Below are 17427 nucleotides of genomic sequence, written 5' to 3'. Positions count from 1 at the left end.
GCTGCTTTTTGTTTAAATTTGATAATCAAACATTGATTTTCACAGTCAAATGTCAGCTTTTTTTTTTTTTTTTTTTACTCCTCGATGAAACAGTATTCAGTATTCGTTGACTGCCCTAGAAATGATGGGACGATCTGACTATGGAGGAGATTGCCCAACCCTAGAAGAAATACTGATTGAGATATCTCAACAACTATTGAACTGAATAAACCAGCGTTCATGTTCATGGACTCGCCATGAGTGTGGCGATGTGGTCACAAATGCCTTGTGTGACCTCATAAACAGCAGGTGGATGCAGCCCTGTTGGGCCCCCGGCAGGGAGTGCAGTGGTGGATCACGATGCTGTGGACACAACAGCCGGTTCCACTGATTCACATTCTGACAATAATAATTTAGAGAGGGAGGAACAGATAGATTGCAGGAAGAGATCACAGTGTGATCACCAATAAAGGACAGGGATCATGTGAAGGAGAAGAAATGGAGAATGACTTTGACTCAGATACTGTATCTACTGGTGAAACTTCTAACAGGAATGCAAACCTCTACTCTTTACAGGAAATAATTCAATTTCTGGCTGAAACATTCGGAAAGTCTGAAAAAGTGAATGAGTACTTCAAAGACACCGACAAATTCATCAGATCTGTTGGCGTATTGAACTACTGGTTGGTTTTGACCTCTTGGATGAAGAAAAAAAAAAATAAAACTGCTTAAAAGCAGTACCTAGGATGATCCTGTATCACACGACTATGTTAGCTTGACCTCTCTATGCAGAGCTTCAGAATAGGGTCTCTGAACATTAATGGTGGGAGAGCGAGGAACAAAAAGGCTTTAATCTCTGAAGTCTCTGCTCAAAAAAATATTGATGTGTTGTTTTTACAAGAGACACATACTATTCGAGGTAGCTTGGGGTTTATGGTGGGTGGGTTTGTGTGCCCATAGCCATGGCACTAACCTTAGCGCAGGGGTGGCTGAGACTGACTCACCACGGTCTCAGAGAGGCTGGCCGCACGAAACTGGGTCACCCGATGAAGTAGACGGCAACATCTGTGGGCGCCCTGGTAGAGAGTGGCAACATCACCTCTACCAGGCTGACTAACAGAGTGGTGAAGAAAGTCTGAGCTGCCCTGCCACAAATCTTGAGAGCATTTGCAGAAAACCGTACTCTGTGTGACCAGTGGAGTGAAGGCTGCGAGTACAGTCTCCCCAAACGGTCTTATCACCAAGTTGTGGGGGGAATGGCAGGAAGGAGGAGGTCAGCTGCTGTCGTTCACAACCCCACACCTGGACAAGTTTCAGGCGGCTGGATCCAGAGCTAGGGGACAAGTGTATTTTCTGTTGTAAGGCTGAGAACCCAGTACATTTATTTGTCCAGTGAACTCGGCTGTTGGCACTGTTTGAGCTTTGAAAAAGGTGGTTTCAAGGTCTTGGTGAGGATTTTTCTTTTGGTTTTTTTTTTGTTTGTCATTTTTGGCCCCAAATACTGTGCTAAGAAGAAGACTGCTTGTACATTGTTGAACTTTTTATCTGGTTCTGCAAAGTTGGCCATCTGGCTGATGCGCAGAAAGCGGGTTCAGAGTGGTGGCAGTGTGGAGCTTGTGCCGGTTCTGCAGGGGCTGTTGAAGGCCCGACTGAGAGCGGAACATGATAATTATCAGATGATAGTCAATATGCAGGCTTTTAGTCATATTTGGGCTGTCGGGGGGATATTCCCTTATGCTCTGTGGATGATAATGTGACAATGATCTGGTGTCTACTGGTAGTGGTTTAATAAAAGGATTTTGAAAACCAATCTCCCCTCTCCTCCTCTAACCTCTTCTCCTCTCCTCTCGTCTCTCCTCTTGTTAAAAAAAAAATAGATAAATCAATAATTCAACAGCGGTGTAATGCTGCACTTAGATGGATAAAGGGAAACACTGGTATATGTCAACATATATGCACTTGGCCACTACACTTTATTCTGAAACTAAAAACCAAATTGTAATCAACCGGAAACTTTGACGGATACAATTACTGGTTTCAGGAAGGTTATTTCATGACAATGATTAAACTTAAGAGATGATAATCATGTTTAAGTAGTTTCATTTAACCAGGCTTGACTACAGAATCGTTACAAAAGCGCATTTTCCTATACTTGTGTACCTATCTGTCAGTGTAGCAGTGTTATGTCCCTTCAAAATAACACCAGAAATCTGAATACAGGATGATACCTCATTTCAAGACTGACGTGCTCTGCGGTGTATGTCTTTGTGTCCTGCTGTGGCTGTCCTATTGTGGCGATCTCTCCATCTACCTTTTCCTGGACCCGTCAATGATATTTTAATAGCTCACTAGTCACATTCTATTCTCTTTCTTCTCAGCGAGACCTTTGCACCCTCTCAAAGAACAGAGGTCTGTTCTGGTCCGCTGCTGCTGGGTCTCCTTTGATACTGAGGACAGCAGAGACAGATAAGAAAGCAGATGAAACTGGAGTTCTGATGTCCCCCACCCCGTAAACTCTCAGCAGGTAACTGGGGATTCAGGGAGAAAAAGTAAGCTTTTCATCAATTTCCTTCTCCCTGACCTTCAGCGTGGGATTTATTTAATAATCTCTACTACATGTCCATAATGTTCCCTTTATCTCAAACTCCGCTCCCTTCTTAGCCATGGGCCATTTGCCTTGTTATGTCATTTATTGTTTCTTTTTTTTCTGACATGGACCCTTTTCTCCAAGTCTAGTTTAAAGTGGCAATCTGGAAGATTTCAGTCCCGATTTGATTTGGCGACTCTTGTTGTTACTGGTGGTGACATCAGATGCGGTTCAATACTACAGGTCACAGAACTCTGGGGGCAGAAAAACAAACTGTTATTGTGGTTTTAATAAGAAGTCGGGCAATAATTGGCCATTTTCATCATTCTGTGAACAACCGTGATCTGACTTAGCTCAGCTGGTTACCTGGCTGAGAAGTTGGAGGTGTGCAGCCTTCCTCCTGCAGCTTTTCATCTAACAGCTCACCATGGCTGCTCCTCCTTGTTCCATTGCTCCCTGCAACATTTCAAACTGATCCGCTGTCCAGAAATGACCAAAATGACCGTTGTCATGTTTTGTAGACGCATTGTTGATGAAGGATAGTGATAAGTGCTAAGCTCACTGACAAACACATTGCATTTCCTGTGACTACCGGACTAATGTTCGGTTTGCGTTAGCAGTCAAGTCAGTACAACCTTTTTTTCCGGGAATGTCACCACAGACATCCAGTTCTTAAAACTGCAAATATATAAAAATTGTAATACTACATCAATGGGCCATAGGCTCAGTCACCCTCGTGTTACCTCATTCAGCGATAGATAGGAACTTAACATGCGTTTATTTAAATGAAAATCTTCGAGACTGCCACTTTAAGTGATTCAGGCTAACGTGCAGTTATCAGGCTAAAATAATCCTGTTTATTCTCAATCAGATAATTTTGTTCTTTGAACGCAGTTTGCGAATGGATTTGTTAATCCTGGATGAAGTTATCTTGAATAACTGTCTCCTCTTATTTTGAAATAAAGGCAAAATGGGTAGAGAGTTGAAACCATGATAAGCATTCATATGATTGGCTGAGCAAGAAAACATGTAAAGAACAATTTTCAGCAAAGTGAGTTCTGCAGTTAATCATTCAATAAGTTTTAATGTTAAAATGACAAATTCCCATTTTAATGTCGTATTTTATCCCATATGTTCAGGCTCCATTTGTCTTTCAACAGTTAGTCTTAAATTTATGAATTTATGTCTTTTTGCTTGGAGTTTCTCAAACTACATTTGATTTTGGTTCATTTTTAGTTTACAAACTTTTATTTTGTTGCGTATTTTATTATGTGTAAGTTTAAGTAACTCTTCATTATGATAACTAAAGTGTGGAAATTACACCAACAGATCAAAGTGATTTCTCAATAACCTGCATGTTCTTATCTAAAAGAAATCACATCGACACTCTTTCATTATAAATCTAAGAAAGCCATTTTTGTGGGAAAATCACCTCATGTTCGGGCTTCACCCCACAAAGTCTTGGTCATGATCCTCAACAAGCTTCGATTTTGCATGTTTGCGGCTCAAGGACTCGTCGCTCTGACAATGGTCCCAGAAGAATTTTAACACAGCTTCAAAGGATCAAAGAAAATCCAGACTCATGTCAAATTGTCAACATCATAATCTGGTGTGCTTGTATTCTCCTAAATTCTCAGCATAAATTTGTGTGCATTGACGAGGGCTACATGAACAAACCTGAACGGAGCCTCTATAAACCTATCTGGTCAACGGGCTGGATAAGTTTATCTGAATTTTGTTTGGAATTTTAGACATACAGAAAAGCAATTACCAGAAGAATATCTGTAATTATCTATTCTTTTCTATAGCCATTTGCTGCTATTTCCAGAGCCCCAACTGAGTTTAGAGAAGTCTTAGGTAATAACTGTGTAAATCTGGAACAAAAGTTAAACATGAAATGTGAAAATGTATAAATTATATTGTCCTGTAATTAGCAGTATTAGTATTAGTAACAGCTGAAACTAATGGAAGCTTCAGAAAGTCCTATGGAGGTCTACAGTACTGTCAGTGACATATACCCCTAGATTTGTATGCGTTAGCCACTAGGACCTTGGTTTTGTTAATATTTTTATCCTGATATTTATTTTAATATTGCTTTGCACGCCTGTTCATCTCCATATTACTGTGGTTCCTGAAGAGATTTCAATGAAAACTGTTATCAGGGTGTAAAATGTACAGTATTCCACCTCTGTAAGTTACACACAGATAAGACATCTTAACTTGGTAGCCGTAATTGTCTGGGGTATTACAAGAGATGAATTCTTAATCAAAATATTGCGTGTGGCGATAAAATATAATTTGAGTAAAACTCAGCTTTCAGTATTGTTTGGCTGAAAGCAAGACAAATCTGGAACAAAAGAAAGACTATTTTGAGGCTGGACTCAAGACCTTGAGAGGACTAGAGTACTTCAGCCACATGTGGAGTGTTAACACGGTGAGTAGTTTAAGCGCTTACAGGCCCTCTGTCAGGTGGTTGTCAGTAAACCTTAGCAGACCTCTACTGATGTTACCAGGACCCAGAGGTCTTGATCCTTTGGAGGAAACTCCTCTTCATTTAGAAGATAAATTTCTCACACGCTAATTAATACCAAACCCTATTTGAAGACATGGATCCAGACAGGTCAATAGTTTACGGTGTACAAGATCTATTCACAACTGTCACTCTAACCCAATTCAGACCTTCACAGTGGTCTGTATTGATAGCAGCGAGGCAAGACTGAGGCAAACCAGAGCAGGAAGATCCGGTTCAGAGCACGAACGCAACACTCCGACCAATTGTAACTTAATACATCCAGCTCCACATTGATGTGGCATCCAGGCTGATAGAGAGGCAGCCAATATCACATCTGCCTCAACATGAGGCTGCACAGTATGAATTAGTTCTCATTGGAGCTGAGCAAGAGATTAAAGGCCTGATCAGTGATTAAAATATAAACCGATGATGATGATGATTATTATTATTAAAGATGTCACTTTTTGATGAATCGTGTATTGTGACATTTCCTAATGCACTTGGTAACCAGTTAACAGGCAGCTCCTCCAAACTGGGAATCATGTGGCTGCAGGCTCAGCGTTGTAAATCATGCAGACGGAGTCAAGAGGTTCACTTACTGTTTGACTAAACATTGGAACTGGCAGAACAAACTGTGTAAATGATGGTAAATTTGGTGTGAGAGTCAGTGCCAGACAAGGTGGCTGCAATTGCCCCTGTCATTTTTGTATACAGCAGTGTCTCAGAGTGGTGAGGTGAATAAAAAACTCACTCAGCCTTACACCTAATGACACATTACACTGACTATATATGACCATCTCAATTAGGGCCTCTTTTCTTTTTTCTTCTTTTTGACATCCTTCTCCATGGTTAAGGTTTGGTCCAGGTTAGAAGACATTATTACTATTATACTATTATTACTATTATAATATGCCATTCAGACTGGCGCAGTGGGTTTTACACTGCCTGACTCTGGTGAACTGGCATTGCTATAGGACAAGAGAGAGGGAGCACGCATATGGACACATTTTTATTTAGTAATTATTCTGTGTGAGTCAGCATAATAACTGTATGAAACTAAAATACAGGTCTCTGCTAACAGTGATTAACCTGTGACAGCTGTCTCATAATCATGAGTCCAAAGTGAGTTGAATGTGGTGTGTGTAGTGTGTTGTTTAAAACTAGGTGATCAAGGTTCGGGAAAGACCATGGTCAGGGTGAAAGACACCAACATCGATACAGAGTTCATACAAAACTTACATGGACATGATAACCGAGCGGTTTGACCTAGAGCGATTTTTTTTTTTCCTTCTCAGAGTGGCTCCTTTTGAAAGATTTTCTCCAGGCCCTCAAAGAGGTGAAAGTATTCAGTATTTAAAATTCTTAAGACTTTAATTAAATCAGACCTTGTTTTGATAGTATTTACGCTCTGCATTTTTTTCACCAACAACTATTCAATGTTTTAACTTACTGAAATTACTTCTCTATATAATAAGTTTTCATTGTTAGTGGCAAGGTCCACCATTCCTGCACTGTGTTCAAATTGTCTACGTACACAAGAGGTAATCACAGGAAAACGATGCAGCATGTAATCCAGCGTTACTGTTTGTAATTTCACTGATATAAGCTTGTTTCTGTTTTACTGGTCAGTCTCTTAAAGTCATATCAGAGCTGGATTAAGGGTCTGTTGATCCAAACACCCCAGATTTCTTACTGTTACTGCTTCACATTAAGAGCTTTCAGTTGGTAAAACATGGGGTGGCTTTTATTCTGAAGCATTCGCAGGAAACAAAATGTGTCTGTAACCATAGCGAGTGAGCATGCTCATCAACGATACATCTACAGAACAGGACAATGGCCATTTTAGTCATTTTTTAACACTGGCTCAGGAGAGACCACTTTCTCTTCTGCTGTATTTCTGACAGACTATCTGCTCAACCGGTGCTGCTTTAATATTAAACTGATCTTGTTGTTACCACGGTAACCATGGAAAAACAGAAGAAATTAGATACAAATCTGAAGAAACACCTTGAATATTGTATGAGAGAAATATAAGTTTTTATTTCTCATCCCTTTAATCATCCCGTGACCCCTGAGATTTATCTTGGGATGCTTTTAGGGGTCCCGAGCCCCAGGTTGCGAGTTTTTGGTTTGATTAAAAGTTCTATGACTGTATTTCAAAGTAAAGAGAGCCCTAATTACACTTGAAACAACAGTTATGCAATCTAAACCTAACAACCAAATTTAGCCCATTGGTAACCCAAACATCTTTTGACCTGTAAAGTGATCAAAGCGATGCTAACTGGGCCCCTTGAGGCATTAGTTGACACGTCATTGCCACAACAAAATGAAGGAAAAGAGGACATACATTAGTTGGTATGACAAATTGTGATTTCTGTTGCGACAAGTAAATGATGGGGTCAGAATCTGGTGTACACAGTCTGAATCCAGGGATTCACTTGACTGTCAGCACTGCAGGCTGTGGACTATAATGGTGTGGAGAGTAGTTTCTTGGCACACACTCACCACTTCAACTGAGCATCAGTCAAATGGCCACAGTGTACCTTGGCATTGTTTCGGAGCAGGTGCATCCCTTTATCCCCACTCTACCCACTTGGATGTGTAATTTCACAGAGCAGTCACTGTCTCAAGATGCTTCCATGGACATGATGGAGAACTCAGTTTACTCCAATGAACTGCACAGTCTCAACCACACAGACAACCTTTGGGTCTCAGGCTGCTCAGATTGGGGGGAGGGCTGTTTCACTTACTTGGCTTCTGTGGCCTTACAGAGCAGCATTAAATGCATGTGAATATATCTGTGATTTTTAGAAAGAATGTATCAAACTAAAAAGACAGAATATCTTGAAATGAAAGCTCTAAACTCAAGACTCCCTAAAGTCCTCTAACCTAAATTATTGAATAGGTCATTTGTCCCCACCCTCTGATACAACCCATAGGAGCGTACCAGTGGCAGGTGTACCGGACTGTTGTAGTTATGGTAACAGTAATGAACACACAGGATTAAGGTTGTGGAACGGTCATGGTTTGGTCAGGTTTACGCACAAGAAGTACTTGGTTAGGTGCAGGAAAAGATTGTGGTCTGGGTTGAGCACTTCCTTAGGGATAGAGGACCTTCGTAATCATGGTTACGGTAATAACGGTCATGGATAAAAGAAACACAGTTTCACACAGGAAACAAACAGCAGTCCTCTATGTCGGAGTCCTGTGTTTTGTTGAACCATCCATCCCAAGCTCCTGCTAACATGGACTCTTATTTTACGTCACCTGACTTCCTCCTTTGCATCCGTCATAACACCTACAGCTGCTAGAATTGGTAGAGCTGGATGGTGGTCATAAAAGAAGCATGAGTATTACACCAGAGACCAGGATTCACATCCAGAGTCCCATCTGTCATAAGGTTTAGACAACAAAAGCACTTTGGTTAAGGTTCAGGAAAGATCGTGGTTTTGGTTCAATGTAAATAAACAGCTGTCAAATAAATATATTATATATGGAGTTAAAACTACAATATTTCTCAATGAATTGTTGTGAAGCAGAAATATAAAGTTGGACAAATTGGAAACACTCAGGTAAAGTACAAGTACCTTTAATTTACACTGAAGTACAGTACTTAAGTAAATTTACATAGTTACATTACATTTTACATTATATTACCTTTAAAAAGCCACTGTCCACTACCTGCTCATCAGCAACCAGCAGACAGACACCGTCACAGACCAGCTGGTGAACATAGTGGAGCATTTAGCAGCTAAAGAGCCAGATGTTTTCCTCAGGAGCTGGTGGAGACCAAAAACGGAGCTGAAAGAGAGCAAGTACTGGACTTCAACAGATGGAAACAAATACAGCAAATTAATGCAAATGTTACTCTTTGTGTCCTGGATGTGTTTTAAAATTTTTTGGCCTCCACAATATCTGTGCACAACAAAAGTCTGCGATTAGGGTGCATAAAAGGGGAATATTAATTGTAGGACCGTACTGAGACATGAACTCTGGTCTCCTGCATGAGACAGATTCACAGTCAGTCAGATTCACACCCATCTCGCTCCCGGACCTCCACAGCCTTACTTACCACTTCTTACTGTTTGGCACTGAACACTGGCACAGAATGTAATTTGTGAGGCAAAGAATTGTCCAATATGGACGTAATTCCTCACACATTGACCTGCATGAAGTGCTTGGCAAGCTAATTTTCCTCTTTTCTTTTGTTCACCTTCTCCACTGTCTTTCACCTGCTCTGCCCTCTTCTCCCTGTTCCCATTTCAGCCCCCGCTCTCTCTGTTCCTTCCCCACTTATTTGACATGTCACATTCCCTTCCCATCCCTTCTATCATGTCTCACTTTGTCTCTGCTCCATCATCATCAGGTGCCCTGACTCTGTCGTAATGCCCACCATCATGTCTGATTCCAGTGACCATCATTGGAGGCAGAAACAGTAAATCCTCAGGGGGAGCTGCCTGCTCATTGCCAGGAAGATCCTTCCACAGGTTAGTGTGTGATGTGTGTTATTTCACAGAGTTGAAGACAGAGAGCATGAAACGGCTTCCTCCCTCTCTACTGTTCTTTTCACCTGCCTATTTAACTTTCACCACGTGTTTATTTTGACCACCACAGGGAATATGTAAACATATCCAATATATTTTGTATATTTTCCTCTCACTAAAACTTTGGATTCATTTCATTAGTGTGTTGTTCTTGCTCTGGGCTTTTGAATGGGTTCTAATAACCTTCAAATATAACCATGATAATAATAAAACAAATCACTATTACTGTTACTGGGCTGTTATCTGCTCTCGTTGGCTGTAATCCACCGACCCTGCATGAAATCCTTCTGAACGTGCTCAAGACAAACCTGGACAGGTACAGAGGAGTTTCATTCAGTACAGCAATATATAGAGTATCAACATTAGAACTCTGATGAGGGTTTTAGTTTCTCTCTCTGGTTTTGAGGCTGATAACAACCAAAGTTGTGCAAGCTTATTAGGATGAGAATCAGGCAAACACTGTACCGAATCAAGCGCACATACAGAGCTGAAAACAAAGTAAAACTCAACCTGACACGAGTTCAAATGGAAATGTAGCCAGCATCCATTACACTTTCACGTTTGCAAGAGATTCCTTACTGATGATGCCAGATGGCCACAACAGTACTCCAGACCGGTGACAACAAACATACAGATGGGTGACAAATGAAAGGAAAAACCTGAAAAATAAGCAGAGAGACCCATCCCCCCTCACTGAACGGTTCGATGAGCATGAGAATGATGTGGATCACGTGCTGTGGACTTCATGGTCACCAGATCTCAACCCAGTTGAAGACCTATAGGAGAATTTGGACTAACGTGTTGCACAGCGCTGTCCACCACCATCATTAAAACACTGTCCATCAGATCTGATCAAACCACACCTACACAGTCAAGTTTTTGACTGTTGCACCAGCCTGTTAAAATAGCCTGGGGCTTAAGGGGTTAATAAATAAAGACTAAGGATGATTTGATGTTTTTTTTTTACAGTACAGAGTCACAGAAGGGGGATGGGGGAGTAGAGACACCTCTGGTCCAGTACTGCTTTAAATGGGACAGGTTAGTGGTGCCTCCAGTCTGGCGACATTGGAGCCAGCCATGGTCCAACTGAAACGTGCACAAATGTGATGTGGACATTTGAAGCCTCCAGTGCACATACACTGAGAATGACTTTTAAACGGTAAAAACACCCTAAAATTCAGCTAGTAACCTCTCCTCCAGCATATTTAAAAAATGCAAACGAAGAGTGAGGGAGCAATGTCTGTAAGAGGGGTGGCCTCGTGGCTTCATAGTGTGTGACACATAGGCTTAACACGAGGAACAATGATAACCACTCAGTGTAGCCGAGACAGGAGGACGTGGAGCTGGTAGTCAGCTAACCAGCCATGAGACGCTGCTGTCAGACTCTCTGTGTCTTTGCTGCTTCTTATACTTGGTACGTACAGGGGCATGAAAAAGTTTACTCTGATGTTACTGTGAACAGTTAAGTGAGTAAAAGATGACCTGATTTCCAAAAGGCATGAAGTTTAAGATGAAATATTCTTTAATAATTTGAGCAAGATTACTTTTTTATTTCCATCTTTTACACTTTCAAAATAACAAAAAACAAAAAGGGCCTGAAACCCTGCACTCTGCACGTTCAGTACTCAGTAACAACCTTTTAGCAAGTATCACTTGTAAACGCTTCTTTTTTGCAGCTAAGAGTCTTTCAGTTCATGTTTGGGGGATTTTTGTCCATCCTTTCTTGCAAAAGGCTTCTAGTTCTGCGAGATTCTTGGGCCCCCTTGCATGCACTGCTCTTTTGAGGTCTATCCACAGATTTTCAATGATGTCTAGGTCGGGGGATTTTGAGGACCATGGCAAAACCTTCAGCTTGTGCCTCTTGAGGTTGTCCATTGTGGATTTTTGAGGTGTGTTTAGGATCGTTATCCTGCTATAGAAGCCATCTTCTATTCATCTTCAGCTTTTTTACAGACAATGGGATGTTTTTTTACTGGTATTTAATTGAATCCATTTTTCCCTCTACCAGTGAAATGTTCCCTGTGCCACTGGCTGAGCATCATCGATCCACCCCCGTGTTTAAAGGTTAGAGAAATGTTCTTTTCCTGAAGTTCTGCATCCTTTTTTCTCCAAACATATCTTTGCTCATTGCAGCCAAAAAGTTCTATTTTAACTTCATCAGTCCACAGGACTTGTTCCAAAATGCATCAGTCTTGTATAGATATTCCTTTGCAAACTTCTGACACTGAATTTTGAGGTGAGGATGAAGGAAAGGTTTTCTTCTGATGACTCTTCCATGAAGCTCGTATTTGTGCAGGTGTCGCTGCACAGTAGAACAGTGCACCAACACTCCAGAGTCTGCTGAATCTTCCTGAAGGTCTTTTGCAGTCAAACGAGGTTTATGATCCTATGAGGAGCTCTCTCTTAAGGTTTTCTTGGTCTTCCAGACCTCAACTTGACCTGCTCCGTTCCTGTTAACTACCATCTCATACTTATATTACAAACTGAGAAAACGGCTACCAGAAAATAGTTTGCTATCTTCTTAAAGCCTTCTCCTGCTTTTTTGGCATTAATTTAAGAATTAATAATTTTCACTATGCTAGGCAGCTGCTTTGAGGAGCCCGTGGCTGCTGATTGTTGGGACAAGGTTTGAGGAGTCCGAGTATTTATAAAGCTTTGAAATTTGCATCACTTGGCCTTTGCTAATGATGATTGTGGAAAAAAGCCGTCATCCTAACAAGCTTAAGGTCAGAAACTTTGGTAAAAGTTCCCAAACTTTTGTATGGTGCTCCTTTCCCTTTTTTCACTCTAAACTTGTACAAAACAAAAATAAAACAGTGATGTTACTTAAAATGTTGAAAAGAACATTTCAACTTTAACTTTTTGCCTTTTGGATATCAGAGATCATTCACAGGAATTTTGACCAGGGGTGCCCAAACTTTTTCATGACACTGTACAACACCTGGCTTCTTAAATTTATCTCAGCAGATGCTATCAGAGTCAATTTGAAAAATAAACCTCAGGATCTTGCCCAGGGAGGGGACCAAAGGATTCAGCTGAACCGAACTTTCAAATCCAAGCAGACAGAAACTCGCTAAATTTAGGATGAAAAAGCCTTTTTTGGTATATGATGTTGTTTTGGGGAAAAACAACATCATATACCAAGAAACATCTATGAGATTATCTGTATGGTGCCAAAAAAAATGGGTGTAGTTACTCTATATGGTGTAAAGGTCGCTTCAGTTTTCAGTTTTAGGATTTTCAAGAAGAACTAATTCAACTCTTTTTTAGGAATAAAACACATCAGACACAAATTATTATTTCAAGCAAGGTGTTTTTATGTCTTAAAACATGTATGAAGGGGATCTTCAAACTGAGGTTTAAGGTGAACACAGGGAAACCCTCTTCCTTTAGCAGATTAATATAAAAAGCAGCCCTCTAGAATCAAACTCTGAACATATTTCTGCACAGTGAAGCGCAAACATTCAATTAACGTCACATTTTGAGTGCATTGCTACTTTAAGGATTTGAAACCAAGTCTTCAGGGGTTTGACAGCAAAACTATACATTAGAGGTACAGCAGTTCATAAAGCCAATTGCTACATTGGGTTTTTACTGTTGTTGTACTGGTTATTAGCCCCCAACACACCTGACATCTCAAAGCAGAAAGAATCCAGTGGTTGCTGCAAAATATCGTGCACCATCGGTGTGAAACATTTTATTCAACCAGGTCTTCACCTACACCTCTTGCATGCAAACTTTAAGGCCCATCAGGGATTTAGGTGAGAGTTAAGAAGAGCGTGTTTTCCTTCTTCTCTGTGCTAATTCTTACACCTACTCCACTGCTTTGAAAAACTGAACAAATGCCAAACTTCCCAGTTAATCAGGATAACCCAGAGACCTGTCAGCAGTCTCAACTGATACTAATTCAGTGCTACTCAGGCTGTTAAATGCAATTCTTTTGCTGCTACAAGCCAAGTTCAGGCAGCGGAGATCCCAAACACTCACACAAAATAACCCTCAACTAAACTACCACACCACAGAATCATCTGGGAGGTGTTTCACACGTCGCACGTCTCAATTATGTAATAATACACGTGTCCTCCAATAAACAGCTGATTAGGCCTCTGTTAGGATTCTGTAAGGCATTGTGCGACCGACCTCATTTCGAGTGTTTGGTAATTTTGTGCGAAGATGTTTTATTTGTTTGCTTTGTAGAGATCTGCCTGAAGACCAAAATAAATGAATGTTATTAATATTTATTATTATAGGGAGCCTTAACGCTTCATCAGTAGGGTCCTCTGGGTCCTCACTGGGATGAAACATTCCTTAATTTCACTGTTTCAGTCGCTAACATGTGCTGCATTGTAGTCATGTTTATTTTGATGATGTTTTTTTAGTCCTGCTAAAGAAAGAGAAACTTGTACTGCGTATTACATCTTACCAAATTAAAATCCAAGCATAAATCTTGTTATAGGTATTCAGAAGAAAATCTAATCAAATAGCAGTAACCTCTCACTGCTAATCATGTTGAAAATGAGCTTCCTAAATGCCTAAATGTTCGTGTTTAATCCCATTTTAGAAGATCATGTGCAGTGTGGACAGAATAAGGTTTCTGGTAAGACTCCCCAGTCACCAGTTTCTAATGACCACAACCAGTATTTACACTAATGCTGTCCATGTATGGTTAACAAATAATAAATCCCCATCAGAAGCCATGAGCAGAGCTGCGGCTTGTTGTTAGCAGCCCATCTAGATGTATTTGAAATAACACAAATAACATGTCGCTCATGTAGTGCAACTAAATGATTTTGTCAACCGGTTCCTCCAGCAAAATTCATTCACCAAAACTTGCCTTCATCAGTGTGGTGTCTGACGTTGATTCCAGCCTCTTATATATCTATTAGTCATGTGACCTGTATATCCCCATAAACGCAAGGTTAAAAATCAACTTTAACATCATCTTTGCATCCTTCGTCATGAAATAATGGGAAACAATTGCAAAATTCCAGTTGTGGTACAAATCAGACATTCAGTTGTTTGGGGGCTTTATCCATGTGACGCTAGATATTGTTGTAATGTTGAAAAAAGGGATTAAATAGCATGACTTTTGGACCCAGGGTGAACAAGTTTAGAAAGTAGTAGACGGTAAAAATAACAAAGAAACAGACTCCAGTGAGCGACACTGAAAGAGCTGTCAACTGAACCGTCCAATATTTAGTAAATACTTATGAATCTACAACTCCATGACAACTGAGCAAACTCCATCTGCTGATGAAGCATGTGATATGGTTGAAAGCTCTGGATCAGGTTACTCTGGCACTCTCACATGCCTTCTTGTCTTCCACCAAACATTCTGTTGTAGCTTGAGGCAGCTCAGTCAAGTTATGATTGAAATTAAGATTCAGTGTTTCATCAAAATCCTCACCTCAGCAGTACTGTCACGGTTGAGGGAGTTTGTACGAAAGAAGGCTGCATTTCTTGGCTACACCTGGAGGAGCTTTTAAAATGAAAAAGTTCCAATAAAATGTAAGTTTTGCTTTCGCTGAATTTCTGTGAAAACTGGATGATTTAAGTTGGTCTGACCTGAAGAATGTGGTATAAATGAATCATGGAGTGAAGTCTAACATACAGTCTATACTGTATTGTACGTAAAATACTGATATTAACTTAACTGTATTGTTAGATACAATACATTAAAAAAGTTTTATGTTTATATTTGAAGTGTTCCCCAGTAAATTTCAACATAGAAAAACAGTGTCAGAACAAGCCGCAGCTCTGCTCATGCCTTCTGATGGGGATTTATTATTTGTTAACCATACGCGGACAGCATTAGTGTAAATACTGGTTGTGGTCATTAGAGACTGGTGACTGGTGAGTTTTACCAGAAACCTTATTCTGTCCACACTGCACATGATCTTCTAAAATGGGATTCAACACCAACATTTAGGCATTTAGGAAGCTCATTTTCAACATGATTAGCAGTGAGAGGTTGGGTATCTGTGATAGACCTTTATGAGGGAAAAAAACCTCTTAGACTGATTCCACAGGTTGTAATGATCTTTAATGAAAGTACCTTTAAAAATAAGCAAGTCCAAGGTGCTAAAAATCTCCCTTTGCACACATTTTAATTTATGTCCAGAACAACTGCAGCTCAGCTTGTCATTATGACAGGGTTTCGAAATAGAACATATTTTGTTACATCGTAGCCTAACAAATGAATCTAGCCACAGCGCAAAGCACGGCTGCATCTTCACCCGCTCTCAAGTTCAAGGGGTCACATCCTTCAGAGGACATTCAGACGTTAAGATGTACGGTAGGACATGCTTTTCATTGACTCATGGAGTAAACAAAGCAAACATACCAATGAACAAAACAGCAGGAATGGCCCCTGAAAGGCCAGAAAAAGGTGATTTTGTACCTGTGGTAAACTGGGGCAGTTTCTTTGATACAGGGTGTGAGGTATTTAACTTCAACACATGGCTGACTGGTGGCAAACAGTGTGGCAGGTCAGTGGTAAATATTCCCATATAATTTCTCTTTTTCTATATCATTGTCTGATCAACATCACGTTCAGGCTGCTAACAAGCACAGAGAGTGGGGGGGTGGCGTCAAAATTCCATCATTCACATCCCGCATTGATTCTTTTACTTGTCTAGTTTGTGGGCTGTATCTACCAGATCAGCTGCACCATCTTATCTTTACAGCTTTCGCTTTGGTGCTAGAAGCCCCATTCAGATCAGGATCCGTTCGGATAGATGTGATACACTCAGTCTGGCGTAAGCGACTTACTCAGAGAGACTGCGTGAGGGGCTGAGGTGGATTCCTTTCTTCATTGTGGTTCGTATTGTTTTACAAAACAAAATACCGGAAGAGAATACCACATGACTCCTCTGAGAGATGAAGGAACTAACGTATTAAAGACACAGAACAAGTCTGCCTCATAATGGCCTTCAAATGAGGATAGAAATAAGGAAAACACACAGTTCGTACCTGGGAGCATGTTAATAAACTCATGAAAGTATTTGTAAAAAGATCATTTGGTAATCAATCAATCCCGCCTTCATAAATGTAGGAAGTGCAAAATAATAGAAAATAATAAAGACACATGGAAGTATACAGTTCAGCACCACAAAGTGCTTACAGCTGAATCATCGCCTCTATAAAACCGTGTCAGCAAAAACTGCACAGTATAGGCTTCACGAAGGGAGAATTTACCGCAGCGTTAGCACTGTCCTCAGCTAGGTGTGGCCAATAAACCGGCAGCTGAGCGTGTATCGACTTCAACGGTGATCATTTATGTTTCCTAAAAACTGCTCATCCCTAGCTACACCACAAGTGGGTGTTTTTACAGTGTGGAATGAGCCTCATCGACCTGTTATGAATCGCTCAGTTTTAGAACGCGTACGGACTTCAAATGTGACGCCTGTTTAGCCTCTCACTTCTGCATGGGCACACAAGGCTGTAAAGATTTGCAGCACCTGTGTAGCTGCTGGTTTAACTGTCGGAATTGTACCTTTGTCTGCCCACGGCAGGCTCAGCCTCCCTTTTCTCGGGCTCTGCCTGTGGGTCTGAAACCTTGGGCTCAAACTGCCTCCTAACATAGACCATTAGATCTGGGTCTGACCACGTCGCTCAACCGTTAACTGGACGCACACATGCTGTGTTTCAAATCACTCCCTATTTACTATAAACTGCACTTATATATATATAATTTATTTATTTTTGATTTTTTTTCTGCCAACAGTTCCACAATGCAGTGGATTGGCTTTTATAGATATGAAAGGGAACGTTATGAGAAACTACACCTATGGGTGATGACACAA

The sequence above is a fragment of the Xiphias gladius genome, chromosome 8 (genome assembly GCF_016859285.1).
Source record: "Xiphias gladius isolate SHS-SW01 ecotype Sanya breed wild chromosome 8, ASM1685928v1, whole genome shotgun sequence".
NCBI classification, from domain to species: domain Eukaryota; kingdom Metazoa; phylum Chordata; class Actinopteri; order Istiophoriformes; family Xiphiidae; genus Xiphias; species Xiphias gladius.
Note: the sequence above shows the minus strand (reverse complement) of the source record.